Below are 23,933 nucleotides of genomic sequence, written 5' to 3'. Positions count from 1 at the left end.
CGCAGTGGCCTGGCCTGCCACGCTGGCGGTGGGGCTCTGTCCGTTGCTGAAGCCTTGTAAGAGGAGGGGAAGAGCACGGGGACGCTGCTTTCCACGCTCCCCCTTGCCTGCTGCGGGCCCTTTTTTTGAGGAAGCTCCCTCAAATCCCCCAAGCCGAGCCGCTCCGTTCCCTCCTGGGATGGCCATGTTCTTCGGGGGGAGCCGGCGGCATTTTATCCCACCCCGAGGAGACCCCAGGCCTTGGGGGAAAGAGGTGGCAGCACAGGCGGGCTGGGGTCGGCCGGGATGCCTTTCCCCGCGGCCGCCATGGCCCCCATACGCCGCCCTCGGTGCTCGCATGGTGCTGGGCCCCCCCATCCCGGCGGGAGAAGCAGCAGGCCCAGCGAGCCGGGGAGGGGGAAAAAGTCTCCCCGGCTTTTGATTCAGCTCTTCTCCCCCTGCCGCGACCCGACATGGTGAGGGTCGGTGTTGCCGCCGCCGTGGCGGCCATTGTCCGAGGCGCCGTCCCTTGCTGAAAACGTGTTAATTCTCTGATCTCTAGGAATGGAGTTTCTCCCTTAAAAGCCGCCTGCGCGCTGCGGCCGGGCGGTACGGCTCTTGTCAGGCTGCCAGAGGAGGCCGGAGCAGCGTCACATGCCGCAAAGTTTTACAAGGCGAACGAGCCGTCTGGGGAGAGGGACGAGAGAGGGGACAGACGCACGCACGCACTCGGACGCGCACGCGGAGAAACCTCCTCTGGGCTCCCTCCGGCTCTGATCCCAACATTTATTATTTTTTTTTTTCTCCTTTTTTTTTTTTGGAAGAACAAAGACTTTGGGGTGGGTTGGCGCGTTTGTTTTTCCGGGGTTGGTGTCGGAGACGGGGGGGGGGAAGGAGGCCGGAGGCAGAGGGGGGAGCCGGCAGCTTGAATACAAGAAAGTCCCAAATTTCCCTGGCCGAGTTGCCGAGACGATCTCCGCGAAACTTGGAGGAGGAAAGACGGGGGGAAAAAGGGGGGGAAAAAATAATTAAAAAATAAAATATGATGACGTCACTTGGAGCAGGGGTGCCTTCCCCGCTGCCTGTCAGATGCGCCTGAAAAGAACAGGGCAATAAAACAACAGCCGCCTCTGTCTCCCTCGTTAAACACGGCACTAATTGGATGTTAATTTCTCCTTGCTCTTCTCGCTGCTCGATTGTGAGGGCTCTGCCTGGCTCTCCCTCTCTCGCTTTCTTTCTTTCCTGTTGCAATGCTCTTGGCAGCTCCGAGGGACTCCGGACTGTGCGCTCCCCTCCCGCTCGTGGACTGGAATAATTCAGGAGATGGGAGTATTAAAAAAGACGAGGCGCGGGGGCGAATGGTTCAGAAACGGGGAGGGCGCGATGGATTTCGAGAGCTACGCTAATCTCCCCGTTTCCCGTGCATTGTCCTGCCGACTTGGAGCTATTCTCTTCCCATTTGATTTCTCTTCCCCCCCCCTTTCCCTTTGCGTTGGGTTCGGGCTGCTGGGCAGAAATATACGTTCCAAAAAAAAAAAAAAAAGGCATAAAAAAATAAGAAAAAAGGCAAAAAAAAAAAGGAAAAAAGGCAAAAAAAAAAAAAGAAAAAAGGCAAAAAAAAAGAAAAAAGGCAAAAAAAAAAAGAAAAAAGGCAAAAAAAAAAAAAAGCACGGTTCAATGACGACAAACCCCCAAACCTCCTCCCAGCTCCCCCCGTCTCGCCGCGCCGCCTAACCCCTGCATGGAAACAGGCGTTTTAGGGAGCCGGAGCAGGAAGTTGTTGTTCTCTGTGTTGCCCAGGTCATCCTCGAAGGGTACGTGCGCAAGAGCGGTGGGCGCGCGGGGCTCGGCGGGCACCCAGCAGTGGTCGGCCGCCCCCCGCGTTGCCCCCCGGCCGACGAGGCTGGCGAGCGGCGGAGGGGGAGCGGGGGGCCGGGAGGTGTTTTGGGGGACGCGAGAGGGGCCCAAGGGACAGGATGGGTGGGGAGGCGGAGGGGAGGGAGCGGGAGGCGGAGGTGGGGGGAGAGAGCGAGAGCCGGGGAGTAAAGTCCTACCTGGGATCGGTGCCAACTTCCTGCAAAGGGTTACAGACCCGCGGCTTTGAGAGCCCACCAGAGGCGAGTGCGCTCTTGTCACGGTTCCAAGGCGAGATGAAGGCAGCGGGAACAGGTACAGCAGATGCCGAGTGGCCTCGTTTGCCCGCCGAGCGGGGCTTTGGCTCGATTTAAACCTCGCCGACAGGGAGGCTTCGGTGCTCCCGCCGGCGGGGGCCTCGCCATCCCCGCACGAGGCCGGCGGGTGCCAAGGGTGGGGTGCGCGGGTCGTCGGCGGGGGGGGGATACGTGCATGGCAAGGGGGGGGCCTCCGTTACTCGTTCGCCTTCTCGCCGTTTGGATTAACATGCGGAAGATGCGCCTGTCACTTTGCTTACTGTCAGCGCCGGCTCGGGGATGGGTGACGGCTTTGTTCGGCGCAGCCGGGGGAGCCGTGCCAACTCAGACTTGGCAGGCGAAGCCGGGTGGGCAGGGAGAGGGGGACGAGGGAGCGGGAGCGGCTGCTGGGGCGGCTGCGGAGGGACGTGGCCGCAGGCCCGCGTCTGAGCGCGGCGGCTTTCTGGCGGCGTGCGCCTCCCTCTCCCTCCCTCTCTCCCGCGCTCGCCTGCGCCCAGGCTGGTGCAAACAAAATGAAAACGTGTTTTGTTTTGTTTTTTTGGCATCTCCCCAGCAGCGCTACCAACCCCGGCTGCCCCCCCGCTCTCTCCAGTCCTTTCCCCAACCCGCCGTGACTCCCTTTTACAATCGGCACAACCCAGGTGCTAGGGCAGCAAAAAAAAAAGAAAAAAAAAAAAGGCCAAAAATACCCCCTGGCACCCAAACCACCCCCAATCCGCCCCCCTTGGCGGCGACTGCTTCCAATCTTCCTCCATGGCGGGTGGGTTGTTGTTTGTATATATATTATTTTTGGTCCTTTTTTTTCCTGCCCCCCCATCGGATCCCTCTCGCGTTGGGTGTGTGTGTTCCTATTCAAGGACCCGCCGCCTCCTGTCGTGCTAAAACCAGGAAGGAGGGAGCCCAGGGCTCATTTCTGCCTGGACGCTGGGGCAGCGGGCAAGGGAGCCGGCGATGGAGGGCGCGAGGAGGGAGGAGGGAGACGGGCAGGCGGGAAGAGGAGCCCAGAGGGGGCGGAAAAAAAATAATCCACCTCCCCAGGCCTTTTGTTTAACCTGTATCGATGCAAAGGAAAGTCTTGGCTTCTTTTTTTTTTTTCCTCCCCTTGTCCTTTTTTTCCCCCTGTGCTTGAGCCTGGTGGGGTGTTTTTGAGCCCAACGAGGCAACTTTCCGGAGCGGGCGGCGTCGGAGGTTGATTTTTTGGGAGGTGGCGGGCTCGTCCCGCGGGCGCGCGGCTCCGAGTGCAGGAATTCCTGCCAGCTCGCCTTTGTGCCAGCCTCCGTTGGCCTTGGGTGTCTCGTTCGGATGGAGCCTGGCATCCAGGCACCGCCCATTTCTTGGCGTTGAGCTGCGAGGAGAAGGAAAGGGGAGAGAGCGAGCGAGAGAAGGGAAAAAAAAAAGCTGTCTCACTCAAACTGGCCTTTCTCGGAAAAGGATCCTTCCCCGATGATTGTCCGGATAAGCGGAGCTAAATCCAGCCACCACTCAACAACAAAACCACTCTCTTCCACGGTGCGTCTCTCTTGCTGCCTTGGTACGAAATCGAACCTCACTCTTAATTTTGATTTTGTTTTTTTTTTTTTTTCATGCGGTTGGGTTTTTTTTGCCTTTGATTTGAAATAACGTTGTGTTCCTCCACTTGCTTAGTCGCTTTGTTGTTGCTGTAACCTGCCTTCTCCCCGAAACCCCTTCCCGTCGAGTCCTCTGGCCCTTGGTGCTAAAACATCCGACTTTAAAAATCGGTCTCCTGTAGAGAGGGATGTGTAGCAGTTAGGCAGGTCCCTACGTGCAGTGTTTGGAGCAGGACTGGAGGGTGATTTCTCTCCCTGCCTTCACCCCGCCACCCGGGACGTCCCCGAGAGCCACCCGGGGCTGGGTGCGTGTTGCGCGGGTGCTGCTTTAGTTCCCCACCGGGCACCACCGAGGAGGAAAAAAAAATATGTCGAATCATGTCGGATTTGCAATTCAACATGGCAGCCGCAGCTAACGTGGTGGGAGCTCGTAGCACCGAGCAGACCGGCGGGCACGCGTGCTCCTGGCCGGCTGTGCCAGCGCAGGGTGGGGGCATGGGAAGGGTGGAAGGAGGGATAGGGAGGACGGGAGGGAGGGAGGACACCCTGGCAAGGTCAGAGGAGGAGGATAATTTTATTTCTTTTTGGGGGGGGTGAATTACACCAGGAGCGATTCGGGAAGGAGGGAACTCAAGCGGTCTGGTTTTGTCAGCGTTAACTGTTTAGAAGCTGGCTTGTTTTTCACACTGGCACGGTGTGCCAGGGTGGGCGGCAAGGCCGGGGAGATGCCCGGGAGCGGGGCGGGAGGCTCTGCTGGCCCGGCAGGCGAAGCCGGCCAAGGGAGCGCTCCGACAGCAGCTTTTCCCGGATTGATGGCGGCCTTTAGGCTTTGGAGATGGACCAAGCCCGGTGCTCCTGGGAGGAAGCTGCTCTGCGAAGGCATCGGGATGATTAACGGGGCCGCTCGCGGCCGCCCAGCACCTCCTGCCTCGTGAAGGTTCGCGCCTCTCCCCTCGCACCCGGGCGAGATTTGGCACCGCCGTGCCGAAGCTCTCCTGGTCTGCCCAGCCCTAACCGAGCCTGGGGGTTTGGCCCCAGCGCATGTGAATCTGCCCTCTTTCTGTCAAACTTAATTTAGGCCCTTTCGGGACGCAACAAAAGCAGCTTGTTTGCAGGGCAGGGTCCTCCTTCCCAGCCGCCGTGCACTTCGCAGGCGCTTGGGAGCCATGAAAGCCGTCCCTCCTCCTTCACCAAATTTTTCCTCCTCCTTCCCCCCCTGCCTGCCTTCCCCCCTCCTCTTCCCTTCTCCGAAAAAAATCCTCTTTCAGTGAGTGACGCATGGCCCTACAGTAAAGCCTTCGAACTGGCCACAGAGCACCCGAACGCCCCAGCCCTGCTTTGCCTCCGTGACCCGCCAGCCTGCGCTGGCCATGTTCGCCGTGCTCCGGGGACATCCCCAAAATTGCCTCGCCTGCCCCTTGGCTCCCAGAGATGCTGTCCTGGATGTTGCGCATCTTCCCGGTCCTGCAGCGAGCTGCGTGGCCTCGTGCACTCAGGTTTGGCAGCCGGGATGCCGGGGTCTGGTTCTAAACCTTGCCGCTTGCCGGTGTGCCGTTCAGCACAGCCGTAGGTAGGTTTTCACAATATCCCATGGTTGATTTGGAAGCTGAAACTCCTGTGTTGTGGGAGCTGGGGGCGGTCAGTTCATGGGATCTGACCCCCAAAATGTGTCGGGATGCCCTCTCAGCAGAGCACATTTACACACCAGTTTACATCCAGCCCCTTAATGCCTGTGAGAAGGCAGCACTAGGGTTTTGCTCATCAGCCCAGCTTTCCCCTTACAGATTATTGATACAAGCAGGGGCTGGGGTGGAACCAGACCTTTCCCAATTTGTCCCCGAACCCTCTTGCTTCCCTGGGAAAAGCTAGTGGAGAGTGGATATAAAAAAAACCGGCTGAAGCCGATGGCTCCAGTGGGCTCTGCAGTGGGCAGCCGGAGAGGAGAGAAAGCCTGAACTCAAGCAAGACACTTCTGACGTGTCCTAAGCAAAACATCTGGCACCCCTGGAAGAGCCATCCAGCCAAGGGACGCAGCTGTTTTATTCCACACAGCTCACAGCAAAATAGGGCTCATGCTTCCAGAACATGGCTCAGCAAAAAGGATGAATTCTTGAAATTGGGAGTTGGATCTTTCTGCTGTTTATTGCCTTTGAATCAGGACTTTGCTCTCAGACTGCTCTGGTGCAAGCTCTGCTCCATCTCTGGGCGGGAGACCAGGAGCTTTTCTCCGAGGCTGGAGCCTCGTTCAGCTGCCATAACCCCCCAGCAGTCAGCAGAGCCACTCTGGCTTTGCACTGACATTCCTGAGAGCAGGATCGGGCCTCCAGGTTTGTCGAGGGTGGCTCTGGGAAATTTCCTTTCCTTAAAAGGGCCAGGTTTGGCCAAGGCAGAGTTTGGATTGTGATTTCCTTTTTTATTTTGTCTTTTTTTTTTTTTTTTTAAAGAAAAAAAACAACTTGGAGCAAAACTTGCATTGGTGAAAATTGCCTGATTTACAGCTGCAGAAAACGCTGTGCTCTGTGTCTCTACAGGCCAGACCTGAGGGCACCAGCTTCCCCCATCCTGGACCATCCATTTATTAAGCTTCCCCACTTCAGTACAACTTTTGGTGGGGAAAGAGGGGGTGAAAGGCAAGGAGACTGAATTTGGCCTTGGGCTCCATCCTCAGCCTTTCCACTAATTGTCCCAGGGGATTTGGGGGCACAAGTTTAACGGGATCCTTGTAGAAATACATCCAAGGGAGGGCTGATGCTAGCAGCTTCATGCACCATGGGGAACATACTGTATCCAGAGGTACCCAGATCTGATTGACCCTCCGTACCACCCTACAGCTGGTCCTCAGAAGAATCAATATCGTTTATTTTCCTTCCTGCAGGTTTTTTTTCCTCTCTCTCTGCCACCTCTTTCATTCCCTAATTTCCCTCCACTTTTTTCTCTCGTACTGGTTTGTTATTGTGGAGTTGCTCATGGCTACTGTTTATCTTTGATGTTACTTGGCTGCTGCGAAAGGTGAGGGCTGGGAGGACAAAGCGAGGCGGCCGGTTTGTTATTGTAGGGTTGCTCATGGGCACTGAGCTGTGCTGTCTGGCTTTGCAGTTGGAAAGCCCAGGAGATACGCAGGGCTAATGCACGCTGGGTTTGGCAAGCTAGGGTCGTTCACGAGATAGTCCTGGCCACAGAAAATAGAAGAAGTAGCCCAGGAAAGGGCACAACCAACATGCTGCACAAAGTGAGGTCTGTGGAGCCCAAGAGGTAGGTATTATATCATTGTGATGATGACAACCAAGTATCACCCCACATGTAACACCCTGTGGTTTTGTGGGGGCCGTAGCCAGGCTGTGGGGTGGTGGCTTTGCCAGCACCTCTCCCGCTCATTCCCATCAGTGCTGTTCTGTCCTGTGGCTGCTGCCAGCACATCAGTGTCACCATCCTGCTGGGCTTGGGGACCGAGGACCATCCCAAGGGAGATGGCCATGCATCCCAGGGCAGCCCCGGCCCAGGCAGGAGGTTTCTCCTCACCTGCAAGACCATGAGAAGTGTTGTGCTTCTTCCTCCTCCTCCCAGCTTGAGGGCTCTGCAGGGCAACCATGTCCACCTTTGACTTGGTCGACTGTTCCGTCAGGATCTTCAGGGTCTGGTTTGAACTCGTGGGATGGCCCGTGCTGATGTTTTAGTGCCAGGTGTGGGGACCTGAAGCAGCTTTGGCTGGGCAGGGAGGTTCTGGGAATAACATCAAGAATTCAGGGAGTGGTTCTCCTCTCCTTCAGTCTTGGCTTGCTTGGTGCTGGGCACCGGCCCTGCTGAGAGGAACAGAGGTCACAGGGGCAGCATGTGGCATCCCAGCGTGTGGAGCCAGGACGGCTTGGGAGCCAGCAGCAGGATGGGAGCAGGCTAATTTGCTCGCATCGAGTTTGACAACAGAAGCCTGAGGGCTAGGAATGGAGGCATCCTGAGCATGCAAGGAGAGAGGGTCCCAAAAAGCCTGACTCGGAGCAATGGCTTGCGTTATAACATTTTTCAAGCAGGCTGCACTCCTTACATGGAGACTCCACCAAAAGTCAGGGTGGGTGCTGATACCAACACGATCAACAGGTTGAATTCCGCCACGTCTGCTCCCAGGGCTCCTGTTTGTGGGAAAAGGACTGGGCTGAGACCCTGGGAGCTGAGCAGCCCCACAGGGAGGACACCTGGGATCATCCCTCCAGCCACGCTGCCTTGGGAGCACGTGACTGTGGCTGAAGAGAGTGGGGACGGACGCAGAGGGACACGGATAAAGGGGTCTAGGAGGGGTTTGCTCCTTTCTCCAACCTGGCACTGCATAAAAGCTAAGCAGGCGATGAAACCCGACCACTCAGCATGTTTCAGTCTCCCAGGAGTAAGAATACAGATAAGGTCTCCACCATCACCTCCCAATTCAGTCTGGCCAGTCGTCCTACAGCCTGCTGGGGGATTGCCTCTGCTGTTTTAAATCTGCAAAAGCTCCTTCACTCCCTGGCTCCATCAGCCGTGTGCTATGCAACACACGCTGGACTCCACCCCAGAAGCAGCTGCATCGCAGCAGAGACGTGGTGACACACGATGTGTCGATCCCCAACGCAGTCTTTGTTGCACAACTTGCTCTCGTTAGTCCTGAAATCTTCCCGGCTGTTCAGAGAGGCAGCGGCAAAAGAAGAGTCCGGCAACGAGCTCCCAAAGTAGGGAAACTTGAGCCGGTGGAGCCTGGCTGTGCTGGAGCTGACAGCCAGGATAGGCCCCTGACCTGGGGCTGGATCCAGCCGTGCCTGAGCACTGTGGGAGTTCCCATCTGGATCTCAGCTTTGCAGTCTGGGCCCTCCCCTGCCCAGGGAATTAGCTGAGATGTGGTTCCCAGGGCGGGGGAAGGGGCTAATGAACAGAGACAGGATAACAAAGCAGGTAAGGGCTTCCTGTCCTTTAGGGCTCAGGAGGAAATCCTGCAGCTGGTGAATCTGGATACGATTAGTGTCCATTTCTCCCTGTGTAATCAACCCATCTGTTCATCCTTGCGCATCAACAGCGCACGCCCCGTTGCAGGCAGATGCCTCCCGGGCACTGTTTTTATCTGTGTCTGCCACGGCCACTCCAGGCAGGCTGAGAACAAGGCTTGCTCTGAGCCATGGATGCCGTGACGGCATCTGCTCCCTCTCCCCGCCTCAGGCCAGAGGGAGCCCCTGGAGACCTGCAGCCAACAAACCAGCTAACAGCAGGACCAAGCCCAGGAAGAGACTCTTCTTTGGAGAGAGGGTGGGCGTCTTCCCCAAGGGCTTTGAACAAAAGTTCGAAGTGATCTTTGTAACACGCTGATAAGCTCAGCTTTCCAGCCTGCTCATCTGAGCTCAACTTTACCACAGGCAGGTAAAGGTGGATTATGTTCGGCTGCCAGGCTTGTAAAGCCTTGTTCATCATGTGGGATCTTGAGCACAGGCTATACAGTCCCCACGTGGTTGTGGAAGGGACTAGGCTTTCAGTCCCGCTCTGTAGGAACGCTGGTTAAAGTTGATAGCTGCTGATGCAGGATCCTCAGGATTCGTTCCACCTTCTTTTCCTTGGCAATCTTGTCCAACTATGCAAAAACTACATGGCAGCCCTGCATTGGCTTGCAAACGCCAGGCCAATGTGCCGGCTTGGGCTGAAATGAAGTCAAAGAAGGAGCTGGTGTGTGGCTCAATGCTTTTTTGTAACACAGTGGCTCAAGCTTGCATGGTCCTTCAGGGCCTTCTGAAAGGTCAGGCTTGGTGACAGAGTCAGGACAAAATCTAAGGGTTATAATTCCCAGTTCTGGTGTCCAAACTGTCTCAACCCGCACTTATATTAGCTCTTAACTTGTGTCGCATTTGGTCGTTGGAGTGTCTTGAGGGATCCGTTGTACCAAGTGCTATCCACATACGGAAGATAAAGATGGTCCCTACCCAGAGCAGTTTGCACGCTCAGCCCAGACCTCTCCTGTGTGTAGTGTTAAATGATCCAGGCACCTGAGCTGCTGCCATTTGCAGAGTGCCAAAATGTCATTACTGACCAGAAATAATTTGAGGTATACATCACAGATGAAACATTTCATTTGCTTTCAAGGGGTACTTGTTGCTTAACTTCTAAATGCAACCTGTCTTCAGCCCCTATTATATTGCTCTGGACTGCTCTTTGGGTCCTAAATCTTCTGATTTGTGTTTGTTTTGGAATGCACTGATTTACCACTAAGGAATAAATGAAAAGCAAAAGAAAACAGCAGTACTTGTTTGCATAGGCCCTACATTGTTCTGTGTTCTGCTGCTACTGAAACAGCGGCGATAAATCCTACTCCCTGGACAGAGAGAGGGTTTTGGGTGGTGGCTGTGTGCAAACAAGGCCAGGGAAGATAAACAAGCAGAAAAATATTGGTTTTAGGAAATGACAGTTGAGGATGGCCAATCAACTGATGGGTCAAAGCCAACACACCACCATCAATTAGCAAAGACATATCGATATTATTTCTCCAAGGCATTTTTGCATCAACAAAGAGGGAAGAGAGATGGATCTGTGTTATGGTATCTGTGGTCAAACTTGGCTGCAGTTAGGAATCTGTATAGTTTCTGTGTTGGAAAAGGGGAGTTTTGTAAAGAACTCTGCCTGTAGAAAATATGTCCACAGCTCCAGAAGGGCTCAGTCAAAAGGGTGATGAAAATCTGTCTCTTGGTGTCATCGTCAGAACTGCTGGAGGTGGGAACATTTGCTAATCTTGCTTATTTTAAGGGGCCGCTTTCAGCAGCCGTTCATTTCTGAAAACGCAGCTCTGAAAACTCAGCCCTTAAGAGCCTAATACAATACACGCCTCAGACTAGACTAGAAAGAGGGATGCATTTTTCAGACTGTAGGTTCTTGCCTGCCTAATTATGAATTTCAGCTTCTTCAGATTAAGCCTTTACATTGTATAAATGTGACACAGAAGAAATAGCTGTGATGTTGCCTTGCATTTTCTTTTCCAGCTGGGGAGGAACCCAGCTAAACCTGCAGAGTTTCAGAGCTTGCAGAACTGTAGCAGAAGGAGAATTTAGTCTCGCATTTGGAAATCAAACTCGACCTCAGTTCCCTGAGCAATCAAAACTGTCACAATTTCTCTTCCACCCAGCCCACACGGGATGGCCTGGGGACAATGTCACTCTTAAGGGGTAACTTTTGGCACCCTGATGAAGTGCACAGCCTAGATGGATTGCTGTATTCATGCCCGAGTAAGGCAAACAACCTCCATCATCTCCGGTGGTTACATCTTTGTTGGAACATTTCAGAACTAGGTAACAGCCTCCGCTGTGGCGTTTGACTTCACTGTTCGGTTGCCTCTATAGACACATAATGTGCTTGGAGCTGCATGAAATGGCCTTTGGATGAGCTCAGGACTGGCCAAAGCCTAAAACGGTTTGGCTTGCAGGATTCATTGCAGCTGCAGCTCCAGATCCAGTTTGGGATGGGTCCCAGTGATGTGGAAAGTGAAGCCATCTCTCACTTCAGCAGGCAGAGTGCTCTCTGCCACCACCCATCTTCTGGAAGGCAGAGGAGAAACTGCCTTGGGTGCACGCAGTCCTCCAGAGCAAGGTGGGATATGGGTCACAAACAGACTGCTGGGCACGTACCAAAAAGACTAGCAATGCTGTCAAAAACCCTAGCTTGGATTTCTCTGCTTCCTCGGTCTGCAGCCCCAGAGTTGTGTTTGTGAGAAGAAGAAAATCAGATGCGTCTTCAGCCTTGGTGGGAGAAGCAGGCAGGGAAGAGCTCGGATGGACTCTGGCCGTTTGTGTTTCAGATGTGCTGTGGCAACAGTATGAATAATGCAGATAAGTTAAATTCTTTTCTCTCTGGCTGAGGGGAAGGTGTCCCAGCTGATAAGAACTGGGAGCCCACCCTTCTTAAAGCCAGTATTAGACTTAGACCTTCATGGCATCTACTGCCGCAAGCAATTCCATTGTTCAAAGCCCATTTGGTTAATTACTACATTAACTAGTTAACCTTCTCAGCATCCCAGGTAGGGAGCATCTGTCTCCCAAAGGAGGAAACAGAGACAAAGTGACTCAATAAGACTGGATGCAGGAGCTCAGCAAAGCAGCTGTTAATTCTCTTTTTTCCTTCCCAAATGATTTTGTTGTTGCTGCTGCCGCCTTATGTACATAGTTACCCTGAGACAGAAATGGAAGAGTCCTAAAGAGAGGCCCGGTGGGGAAAGGTGCTGCTGGACAAACCTGGAGAAGAAAAGAATCCATCCAAATATACCCAGAGAAGGTGATCTGGTTCACCCACATGCTCACACCAGCTAAGGAAAAAAGCTAATGCCATTTCTCCTCATTCACAAGGAAAGTTTTTCTCATCAGCGAATGAATAAAATCCCTTTGCTTCTTACTCACATTTTCATCCACTCTAAATTTTATGAACCAGAAGCAAAATGGCCAATGTGGGGAGGAAAGAGCATGTGAGAGATGACGGTGGGGCTGTGTTTGTACAGGGTCACTGGGATGAGAATAAACCAGAAGGATAAGACCCGAAGAGATTCCAGCAAACAGCCAGAGGGGAAGCTTTGATGCTGAGGAAGTCCACAGACTCAAACACATGATCATGAGCAGCTGATTTCCACGGCTTTACGACATGGTAGGAAAAAACAGAGCTAAAGCACAAAGATAAAGTTCTTTGGCTTGCAAGACCCATGACAGCATCACAGACCCTTTCTCACGAGTCCTGATCACAAACAGAAATGGGAATCTTGTTCTCCCCACCCAGCTCTGATCTGAAGTCAGACAGCACGCTTTGCTCTACCTGCTATCAAATGACAGTCCTTGGCAGCCAGTACACGTGTGTGGAAGAATGAGAACCAAATCTTGCATTCAGTGATTCATCCCCGAGGAAGAGAGTCTCCTGGGGCTTAAGTATGGGCCCACGTGCCTTACCAGTCCTTTGCTCCTGGCTTTGAACCGGCTTTTGCCCAGGCAGTAAGCCCTTCACAACACTGGAAGCTTGAACAGCAACGTCAAGGGTATGCCTTGAATAAGAGCTCTGGTGAGGCCACAGCAGCAGCATCTGAAAGCAGAAAGCACCAAGAGCAAGCAACCTGTCCTGTAGAAGGGACTCCTTTCATGACCATGTCTTAATCTACCACCAGTTTACTAAGCCCACAGTAGCCCAAATTGGAGGCTACAAAAATATCCCCCTGCTCAGCAACTCCTCCCTTGTCCTTTGTAAAGCTCCAGCATTTTAATCGTATTCACACCTCCTTCTCCTAACACAAACCATCTCAGCTCTCAGTCACCCAGGTCCACAAAACCTGTTGTGCATTTGTCATCTCCTTCCCTTGCTTACGCAGTCAGATACCTTCCCCTCCACGCTAATAAGCCTCCCAAGCGCACGCACCCTCTTCTTTACTCTTAAATTCTTATTCCTAGCCATTTGACTAAGATTTATTGAATAAGCAACTAGCACCGAGGGGTTATGTGTGATTTTTGTGGGGGCTATTAATGTCTTCAGCAATCCTAGCCCCATGCATGTCCCTAACGCCCTATTGCTCCATCTCAGGACCCACCAGCAAGGCGCTGCCTAGGGGCCCTGTTATTGAGAAAAGCAAAACACCCCGTCTTGTGAATGTATCTCGTCCTGCCCTGTTCATAATAAGTTTTCACTTAGAATAAGGATAAAAATAAAGTTCCTCAGTTTGTCAGGGTTTTTCTAGAAGAGAGTATTGGTATCAGAGCAGCTGAAACCGTTCCTCATTCCTAGCTTCAAACTGACGTGCTGCACACGGACATTTCTTGATCTATTGCTATAGGCATCCAGAGCCCTTTGGTCTTCATTCTGCAAGCTGCCTCGGTGTTTTTCCTGGAAGAGTATTGCACAAGAAATGCAATATTCTTTCAGTGCAAAAGCTGGGGTTTTCAAGTGAGCCTTGCCTTCCCAAATCCTATTAAAATAAACCAGACTTGGATCTCTTACGTACCTTCAAAATTTCCAAACTACAAGGTTAATACAAAGTGCACAAACCTACCTCTGAGGTTGTATGGCTCCCCACCTAGCCCACAGGAAAAGTCAGGATGGGCAGGCACTTAATAGAGTTTGTTACAAGTGATGCTTATTTTCAGGTACATTTTAATAAGACTAATCAATCACAGCAAATTACTAAGCTGTGATTACTAATTACTACTACATTCATCATAATTTTCACCTGGAGAGCTTAGGTTACTTTACAGAAAGTTGGTAGAGGATCAAATGGTGAGGAATAGTGGTTATTAAAAAAATCTTGAGATTTTAGGTTTGTTCACAGGAGAATTCAAGATGTTGGCATTATGTTTCTGCTCCAAATTACTCTGCAGAGAAATTGTCCTCCCCACTGACTAGATAAAGCTTAGCAGGTCCAGCCTCCAGTGCTTAAATTTATCCCACATGAATATGCCACGAAGTGCCTTGTGCAATTAACAACCTTCCTTATAGGATTTTCCTACAAGAGCTGTAACAGCTTCAAAACTGTGCTAGGTTTTGGCATTTCCAGTTCCCTGCATCCTTAGGGGATAGGGCTTGTAACTGGCAACTCTTACCCATCCTAAATCCTGGGAATAGTCCTGGTTTTCACTGCTTGTCTTGCCTACAGAAGCAGAAAGCCCGGGGGGGTTGACTTCTGTGCTCCTAAGGGTCTTCCCATGCTGGGTGCTCTCACACAAGGTCGTGCGGTGCTTGCCGTGCTCTGAAAACCTCTTGTCTGGTTTTGGTCAGGACTTGAAGGGACTTCACCTCCGTGGTGGAGGGTGGGCTTCATCTCTGCAGCTTGTTGGCTTCTTCAGTAAGGCTGCTAACTAGGAGCTCAGCTCTGTCCTTTAGGGAGAAGAGGGTCGAGGAGGTTTCACGCCATGCTTCTGGTCCCTCTGGTCCTTCTCTGGTCCCTCAAGCCGTAGGCGTGCTGCCTGAACGGGCAGTTGTGGCGTTGGGCTGTGGAAGGGCAGAAAGACAGGTAAAAGTCATGGAGCTTGCGAGGTGCTTTGCAGGCACGAGGCGCTGCTGGAGAGAGCCAGCTGGTCACTGGGCAGGCAGGGCTGCCTGCAAGCCCCGCTGCCTGCAGCGCAGCTCAGCCCCATCGTCTGCCGCTTCGCACAGCCTTTCACTCCTCCCGGTGTGCTCGGAGGGACAAGGACAGAGCTGCGCCCTGCGTTATGGGCAGATATCAGGCAGCTGCCTGCACTGTCCCCTGGTGTGCTTGAGAGCAGGGAGGCGTCGTTGCAAGCCAGCCCGGACCCTGCATGGGCCTCGGCCATGTGGCTCCATTTCTGAGGCGGGTTCATCCAGACAGGAGCAAGCGAGGAAACCTCGGATCGCTCCTCCCTGGGCCTCCTTGCCACAGGTGCCATTGGGATCTGGGTTGTAGAGGCCATGCTGCCGCCGAGCCACCATCCCCAGGGCCTCCTCGCCTGCTCCGGGTTCCTCTCCCCCTCCCTGCGGGTGTTATTTACACCGTTTCCTGCCCAGGGAAGTTCAGGAGTTTGACGTTACCGGGTTGGTTTCCGCTCTCCTGCCTGGCTCCCATCAGGAGCTCTCGCAGAGTCCACGCCATGCGGTGCCAGCAGTGGCCAGGCAGGAGCCTGCCCGTGCCAGCGGGCAGGATCTCCGGAGGTGCCAGCCAGGCCCAGGGAAGGAAGCGTAACCCCTGTGAGGCCGGACAACTCGAGCTCAACTGGCCTGGGAGGGCTGGAAAAGCCGACTCCATGTCCGTCCCTCCGCATCGGTCCTGCTGCAGGGCTGGATGGGGCCGCTCAGCCCCGGCGGGAGGAAGGGAGGACGCGCCCGGGCATCGCTGCAGAGCTTTTGGGTTCCTGCCGAATCGATGCCCTCCCCTCTCCCTCCCTCTCCCCCCCCATCCTTCCCGTGCGCTCCCTCCTGGCCTGCGTCTCCCCTCCCTTCCCTTCTCCCTCCCATCCCGCAGCAAACAAAATGGCTGCTGCATGGCCATTTTGTTTTCCGTCTGGAAGGGGGAAGCCAGGACGCTGGAACTTGGCTCTTTTTTGGAGGCTGCGGCCATGTTCGAGCCCAACTCTCCCGTCTCTGCGTGGCACCGGCTGTAGCGAGAGAGAGAGAGAAAAAAAAAAAAGAGAAAAAAAAGGACCTTTTGGAACGAGACCAAAATCAGAGGCAGAGAGTGGGTAGTTTTGGCGTATGTTGAGCACTGAAAATGCCTGGAATTGCCAAACTGAGCTTTTGTATTAGCAGCGTAAGGCTACTCGGTGCATGCAGAGTCGCGGGGCTGCACGGTATAGCCGGACGGAAAGGTTTGTTCGCTATATTCAATAAAACAGCCCTCCTTTCTTCTGTATTTATAAAGTACCAGAGAGCACTGTTGTCTAATTTGTTTTTGGACGGGCGGATGGTTTTACACATCGGCTTGGTATGATTAGAGCCGGTCATTGCTGGACGGTAGCATTTTAACCTGTTGTGTGTCCTCTTGTTTTTGGTGAATATGAGATCTGACCTTTCCACTGATCTGGCAGTGCCTGGATTTAGCTGATGTGATCCGGAGGATTATTTTTTAGGGATTTTTGTTTTGTTTATTGCCTTCTTGCCTTGAAAGTTTTCATCTTGGGAATACAAAATCTTAATTTAAATATTAAAAGAAATAGCTGTTCTTGGCTTTTTAAGCCCTTGCTTTTCTTACGAGGACGGAGCTGTACTGTGATAACAAGCTGTTTACTGCGCCAGCGTGTGTATCCTGCACACGTTAAGGTGTGATACATGACAGAGACGCCATCAACAGTAACATGCCTTGAAAGTTTAAGGGAACTTGGTGGCGTTACCATACAATTTTGCGCAGAAGCATGGCAAAAATACCAGAACATGCGCCAAATAAAAGCGATTTTTTTTTTTTTTTTTTTACAAGTGATTCTGCATTTCCTTCAGTAGCCTGGATGTCTTGGAGTTAGTAGTCACGTCTCTTCGTTCACGGACGCTCGGAGGAACAGATCTCTGTCCAGTGGCATGGGGGGGATCGGGCTTTGATAAGGCATCAGTGTTGGGGTGATCGTCCTACCTTTCCTTGAGGGGCTGCCCGGACATCTGGAGAGAAGCAGACACTTTCAGAGAGGAGCTGGGAAGGAGAGCAGAAAGAGGGGAAATCGCTTTTCTTGCACAGAAAGGTATTTGCCTCCATATCTGCTTGGCTTGCTTACAAACGGACAATGTAGAGAATTGCATGGGCGACGGTGGTCCCAGAGCCGGGGCTGCATGTGTGGGCGCTGGGCGGGCGGTTCGCATTTTAAATTAAATGCTTTGGTCCAAATCTACGTTAGGGGTGGACATTACCTGCGCACCTTTCGTGAGCAGCTTTTGAACTGAACATCGAGAAAGAAAACAGTATTAATGGAAGAGTTTTGTAGAGTATTACAGGGAAGGACCTTCGTTCTTTAGATTTTTGAGTTAACCTATAGAATTGAGTATGGAGCAGGTAAAAATAAACCAAAAAGATATTCTTTCTCTTATATCTCTTGATTTTTAGTATTTTGGAGAAATTACTTAATGAAATATCAATAGCGCCTGTTTTACTTTTATGACAAAAATTCTGGGATTTTTTTTTCTTCCGGAGAGTGTAAATTACGTGCTAACTGACAAGGAAAATACACGAACGTTTAGGAAAAAACGTTACCTTTGTGGCCACCTTTAATAACGGATTTATGAAGGATTAATAAAAGATAAGTTGCGTGACGAGCAGGTTACAGATGCGTGTATTATAGATAACAATACCAGATTCATTAATGATGATCCAGATGTTTATAAACATCTGATAGGACTTGAAACAACCCCTAACAGATGAGTAGCTGTTTATTAACAAAGAAATAAAATTTAATAATAAACAAATGCTATGACAACATTGATGTGAAATACTACCTACGTCATTAAAAGAGCATGGAGGAAAAGCATTGCTGAGACGGGGGCTGTTGCAGGAATGAACTTTAAATATTTTTACTTCCATTTCCCTTTCCCTATTTGCAGCACCTTTGATTAACTCTTTTGAAGCGTGATATTTTAATATCGACTCCAGGATCGGGTGTCTGGGAAGATGGTTGGCCTTGCTTTTCCGAGAGGTTTGCCTGGCCTGTGAGACTTTAAAAGCAACTTGTCCTTGTGGCTAGTTTGGAAAATGTAATTTTTTTTGCTTTCCAGTGGCACAGGGTGCATTCAAGACATTTTTTTGGTCTGCCTGCTGCTTTTTCTGTGAGCGGGTTCCTCGCTGCCGGCCAGTAGTCGCGCAGGTCTGAACGGTGCTGTATGTGGCTGCACGCCCCGGCAATGTTGGGGAGCTATCGAAAACCTTCCCCACCTCTTTTTGTTTTCACTTATTTGGGGTTTGTTTTTTCTTTTTTGGTCTGTTTGCTTTTTGTTTCTCCACTCCAGCAACGTGGCGAGGCAAGGACGTGAAGTCACTACCGGCATCCCTACAGGCAAAGCTAAGGAAACAAAATGGCCGACGGTCAGCCATTTTGTGCCAACGCAGCCGGCTGGCTGCACACAGGCTTTGCGTTGGTCGGGGCTGGTTCTGCCCCAGTCCAGCCCATGCCCCAGGAGGCTGAAAAGCCTCTCGGAGACGCGGGGCCTTGATTTCCCACTGAGAAGCCCTGCCTGTCCCCAGCACGTTTTGGCACTGACGTGCGGGACTGCGGCTATACAAAAGCTGAAAGCAGTGTCTGCTTTTAAAGGAGCGACTTTGTTGTTTTATGGTTTCCTCCTCCCTCCTCCCCCCCTCCTCCATTTCATTCAGTGCTCCTTAAAAAACCAGATCAGCTCCTCAAAGCTTCGGAGCCTTTCCAGCTACTCTCCGAGGCGGGCTCCGTGCCTCCCCGTTTTAAAGGCAGAGACTTGGCCGTGCTCGGGCGTCTTCGGTCCGTGGATGCTTCGAAATTTGGGGGGGCATCAGCTTGGGTTGTCTCCTGGGGGTCTGATCGGCTGCTCGTCACGAGCCGCCCTGAGTCCTGCTAACTGAAGAACAGTTGTAGGTCACCTCTCCCTCCCAAAAATGAGTCTGAAAGCTGGACTGGAAATGCCATTTTTTTGCCAGCCTGGAGGATCTTGCTGTGAAGAAGCATATTAATCTTTTACCTGCCAATTTTTCTCATCCCTCCGAGCACCTCTAGACAGCAGGACTGTGCTGTGGCACACGCTGAGCACGGGGACCTCCCTGCAGTCTCTTGCAGAGACCGATGGAGCTTTTTCACAAAAATCAAATTTGGCTAGTTTTGAAGGACTCGTATGAATCTTGGAAGGGAAAATTGCAGTGCCACTACCTTAAGGTCTGCACAGAAAATGGTGTTTTTCAAAGAGGTCCACTTCTTAGCAGTCAAGTATCCAAAAATCTTCAAAACTGGGCTTAAATAACTTAGAAGGCAGTGAGAGGCTTTGGGGTGTAGGCTTCTGACTCCTACAGACCCTGTTGGCTATTTTATCCAGAATTTTGCATAGCTACATCACATTCAGGCACTTGTAAATCTCATGCTTTAGCAGTGATTTTCTAGAAGGGAAGGCTGCACGTCTGGAAAGCAGGGCAGAGCTGGAACACAGCTCACTTTGGCGATTGCCGTGGGATTTTTGCTGAGAATCTCAGTAGATATGGAGTTTGCACAAATCTTATGGCTGCATGGATATATGACTAATTCACAATGCCTCTTTGTGAAACCCCAGCGGGGTTTTACCATTGAGCTGTTATCCAGTATGTGTGTGATCTTCTCTCTCCCAGGATCTATGGTTCTCCTACAGATATTAAAATGGAACATCACTTTTTCCCTCTTCCTCAAAGACAGTCGGGAGAGGTGGATATCAACCTGTCCTAACCTGGTTAGGCTGGCTCAGGTAAACCATTGCCCTGGCAGTGTGACCAGAGACTGGAGCAGGGCTTCCCAGGGCTGGTTCCAGTGTCAGCTTTACCATGGACTTGCTGTGAGATCGTTGGAAAATTTGGTCACCTCTCTGCTTCTCCTTCTTTCCCATCTTTTGTCTTGATGGTTTAGACCAGAAGCCATCCGGGAGAGGGGCTTGCTGTCATTGCAATTTGTATAGCACCTAGCACAAATAAATGTGACAGTGATACTATGGGTAGGGTGGTCATAGTGATCCTTACCGGGCATAGTATTTCTAAATCCTCCTGTTTGACTCCTTTCTTCACGGATCCTGGCAAGATCAGGATTGCAGAGTCAGCAGCTGGGTATTCCCAAAACCTATACTCACTAAGACAATTATTATAATTAAATCTCCTGTTTTCAGGATTACTTACAGAAGTCAGAAGGGATTTTTTTTTTCTCTCCATGTATAATTAGATCTATGTGAACTAGGAGTTATTTAATGTAATTTCCCACCCACAGTTTGAGATTGGCCCAAGTGCCTATTCTCAGCAATAGTATCAAGAGCGACCTTTTAAATGCCTGGCCTATACGTCTTGCTTATATGCTTAAAATACTGTAAGCCACCAGACTGGGAATCAGGAAAAATTGTTCGTCCAGGTCAGTTGCCAAGAGTCTCTTTGGAGAAGATGAGGGTCCTCTGCTATATGCATCATCTGATGCGATCGTCTGGGCTGCCCACCTCCCCAGTCCTCCACCATTGCAGCAACCGCTGGCTTTCTTGCTGCCATGATCCCTTCTGGTTGGTGCCTGTGGCACTACCTTAATTTTTGGGAAGCTGAAACACTTTTGTCTAAATTAATACTTCTCTCCCTGAGGAGGCAGAGTGGCCTGTGACAGACTGGATGGCCCTTCGAGCCTGATTGTAACCTCGGGGAAGCTCTGGCTGGTGTTGCATGTGCTAAGGAGCGATGTGCAACCTCTGTGCATCGCTTTCTATGCCAATAAAACAGGAAGAATAATATTTCCCGTCAGAAGGCTGTTTGGGATGCAAGGTACTTGGCGCTGTGGATGGGCTGGGTACTTAAATGCTATAGGAATCCATCCTGCAACATTGATTTTTTGACATTATTTATACCCTGTCGCAGTAGGAGACGCCTGGGCCAGATGGCCTGGCACAGTAGGTCGTCCCGTGTGAAGGCTGAGTTTGTCAAAGGAAATTAAGAGAATTACCTGGACTGTGTTGAATGCCGGTGAGAAGGACTTCTGGACAGCTCTGCAAAGGAACAGGGGCACTTTCCAAACCTTGCTTGTACCCCAGGCCATCCTAAACCCTCACCTCAAGGATCCCAGCTACAATAGTTCAACAAACCTTTGGGAATCTCACTTATTTAGGTAGTTGCCTGTGAGCTGTGGAAGCACAAAGCATTAGGCAGCCTTTGTCCCTTTGGGGACTGCTGCCTTAGCCCCTGCCTCTCTCACCACAATGCTCAGCAGATGTCTGGGGAGGCTGGGGACACCTCACGGTGCTCTCATGGGAAGTCCTCCCTTGGGTATCCGCTGTGCTGCACACGCCGCCCGCTTAACGTGCTACTGGTGGCTCCCTTTGCATTACAGCTTTCTTTAATCTTCAAGGGGAATTCTTTGCAAAAGAACCTCATGCGTTTCTTTTAAACTACCAACTTAATACCTAGCATCTGTATTTGGGTGTACAGAGAATGAAAAAGTCTCAGAAGGTGAGCCAAGGGCTTGGGGGGAAGCCCGTCTGTCTCAGATCCATGCTAATATTGCCTGGCTGTGCTATAGCATTAAAGGGACACCAAGCCTGCATGTTGCACTCATTTGTTTAGGAAATGAGATCTGCCTTGATGTACTCGATACCATTACATTTGCAGGCTAAAAGCTTCCTTGTACTCAGTTATTTCTAATCTGCTCAATTCCCTGGAGTGCATAGCAGCTAAATTGATGGATTCCCTTATCTGGTCTGGCAGGTTTGTTCTAGATATGCTGTGTGTTCAAGAGGTGAGGTCAGCCTGGCTGTACGTTACTTGGTGCCATTGCAGTTTCAGAAGGGACGTGCTATCTGCATGTATGGCCCTGGGTTCAAAGGGGAGGGCTGCTGCTTCTGTAAGCCCTTGGGTGCATAAAGTTTGCAGCCAGTGTGATCGCCAAGGATAAAGGATAGTCCAGGTGGACTGAAGGAGGTTTAAATAAGGAAAGGGAGCTCCAGGACAAGGTTGGGTTTTCCCCGAACGTCGTGAAGTCTGATGAATTTTCACGCATTTCTCTTCACAGGAGCCGCAGAGCAGCTGATGCCTGGATGAGGATCATCTCATTGCCTTAGACTGCCATGATCCCAAGCTGTCCTTGAGGCTGAGGTAGTAGATTGAATAGTTGTGGAGTCCTATCCTCCCTTTGAGCTAACTATACAATCTACTGTCTTTCCTAAGGAGACAGTCAGGTCTTCAGTTCTCATCATCTACTTCTTCTCCAAGCATGGAGGCAGGTGGTGCAAGTAATGCAAAGCCAGTGATACGGCCGTGAATCGGGCGAGACCTCTGTATTGCTCTGTGGAGGTGAGGTAGTAGGTTGTATAGTTTGGTGGGAGGGATTTTATCCCATTTCAGGTGATAACTATACAGTCTATTGCCTTCCTTAAAGAGCAGCAAAACCACTGGAGGACTGGCTCAGCCACAGAGCTCCTGAGGCATCACATCTTTCTGTTGAGGATCCCAGAACACAGCATGGCGTTGTTGAACAACTCAGTGGGTCTTCTCTCATAGCGCCCAGGATTGCATTCTTCCAGGGACTGCTCCGTGCCTCAGTCGTATGAGCATGGAGCCACCTACTTACGGAAAATCTCTCTGTTTAATGGGTGCAAGAGAAACAATGAAATGAGTTGGTGCATCAGCTCCTGGTGTTCAGTTCTATTCATTTTTTGCAGGAGATGGGCTCAAGTTGTAAAGGGTTTAAGTGTGCTGTTCTTTTCTGGGCTGTCCTCGAGTCTGGAGGGGAGTGGATACTTTGGTACAAAGAGGATAGATCTGAGCTTGCGATTTAAGTTTGTTGCACCCAGCTCTGAAGTTTGGGTTAAGAACTAGAAGCAAGAGGAAGCTTAGCCTGCGGACTCAAAGCCCTGGGAGCTGATCAGATTTGGCTGGTCGGCCCCTGCTCAGGAAGTGCATTCTGTTTTGGACAAGTTCCCAGCTCTCCCATGGTGTAGAGTTAAAGGGTGGTTCTTTCTGATTTGATAATCCATATCAACCTAACTCACTTACACGCAAACCCTGGCGAGAGACTAGGGCTCTTGTGTATTTACACAGAATAAGCCAACGATTCAGACTAACGCCCTGTCCTAGAGGGCAGACGGGTAAGGAAGAGATGTGAGCCAAAGGGAGCAAGTCCTAATCCTTCTGGGTTCTGCCAGGCAGGTAGCACCGTCATCTGACAACAGACGTGAGAAGACAGCACGCTTCAGAGCTCGGACGCTTGACAAGGGACAGGGAATCATTATTTCTTCTCTTTCTTAGGAGCAGATGGGACTATCCCTCTGCCATATTTCAAAGTAAATAGGAGGAAGACCATGAGTGGAGCTGTAATACAACCAGGGCTGCATCAGTTCTTCAGGACCGAAGGACATCTCAGGCCATTATCACTGCCATCTCACTGTCAGGGAAACGTGTGAGATCTGAGACATCAGGGAGCGAGGGCAAGCAGAGGACACCTTCTCAGATGAAGTGGGAGGAAGAGAGCTGCAAAAAGAAATTGGAGCCCTCAATTTCACCCTGAGAAAATGCACAGGGAGACCCAGACCTGACTGCTTGGGCCACGGGACTCCCCAAAATGTAGCAGCTTGTTTAAGGCTCCGCTGCTTCTTGGGATGAGGCGTAGCTGCAGCGAGGCTGGGACACGACTTCCTCAGGCTGGGCCACAGCTGGTGGGTGGGGATGCCGCAGTGTCCGGCAGCGAAGGAATGCAATCCTCTCTCCATAAATCTGGCTCTTCAGCAGTCCTGGCGACTTGCTGTGCAAAACTACAGCTTGGTCCTCTTAGATGCGTTATTATCCTCTAGCTGCTTGCTGAGGGGCAGGGCTCCGAGCCACAAATTGCTTGGAAGGTACCAAAATAGCACAACAAGCATGGGAACAGAGTGGCATATCCACTTCATATTTAAGAGGTATCCCCTGGAAAACAGCTCATCCTGCGTGTCCCAAATGAATTCAGTTCAGTCCCCCTCCACTGCACTGATGTTAATGCAGAGAATCTCAAGCAGCGAAACTGTGTGAGCTGAAAGCCATGAATAAAACATTACTGGAGATACTCTCTTGTGAAAATAAACTTGTTTTGACTTTTTTAAAAGAGTGTCTTTTTACTGCCTTGAAGCGAGC

General features: G+C 51.4%; 3 long non-coding RNA genes across 5 annotated transcripts; 1 reads left to right on the top strand and 2 right to left on the bottom strand.

The window, feature by feature from the left end:
- Positions 1 to 715: 715 nt before the first annotated feature.
- LOC148055242 (uncharacterized) lies at positions 716 to 3,894 on the bottom strand. 2 transcript variants are annotated; one of them, XR_015705669.1, is made up of 2 exons: positions 2,034 to 3,894; positions 716 to 1,482 (listed from the first exon to the last, which is right to left on the bottom strand). It is a non-coding gene; the product is annotated as an uncharacterized LOC148055242 (long non-coding RNA). The 2 variants fall into 2 exon arrangements; XR_015705668.1 differs by having other exon boundaries at positions 716 to 1,285.
- LOC148055240 (uncharacterized) lies at positions 1,581 to 22,584 on the top strand. Of its 2 annotated transcripts, none has more exons than XR_015705670.1 (3): positions 1,581 to 1,793; positions 21,841 to 22,121; positions 22,207 to 22,584. It is a non-coding gene; the product is annotated as an uncharacterized LOC148055240 (long non-coding RNA). The 2 variants fall into 2 exon arrangements; XR_015705671.1 differs by lacking the exon at positions 1,581 to 1,793 and adding an exon at positions 16,605 to 16,854.
- On the bottom strand, positions 4,367 to 15,623 carry LOC148055241 (uncharacterized). Its single transcript, XR_015705672.1, has 4 exons — positions 15,221 to 15,623; positions 13,728 to 14,662; positions 12,640 to 12,769; positions 4,367 to 11,512 (listed from the first exon to the last, which is right to left on the bottom strand). It is a non-coding gene; the product is annotated as an uncharacterized LOC148055241 (long non-coding RNA).
- Positions 22,585 to 23,933: the final 1,349 nt, after the last annotated feature.

This window comes from Nipponia nippon, unplaced genomic scaffold (genome assembly GCF_047370975.1).
Source record: "Nipponia nippon isolate SJK-2023a ecotype South Korea unplaced genomic scaffold, ASM4737097v1 scaffold_25, whole genome shotgun sequence".
In the NCBI taxonomy this organism is placed as follows: Eukaryota; Metazoa; Chordata; class Aves; order Pelecaniformes; family Threskiornithidae; genus Nipponia; species Nipponia nippon.
Note: the sequence above shows the minus strand (reverse complement) of the source record. Positions and strands in the feature narration are given on the sequence as shown.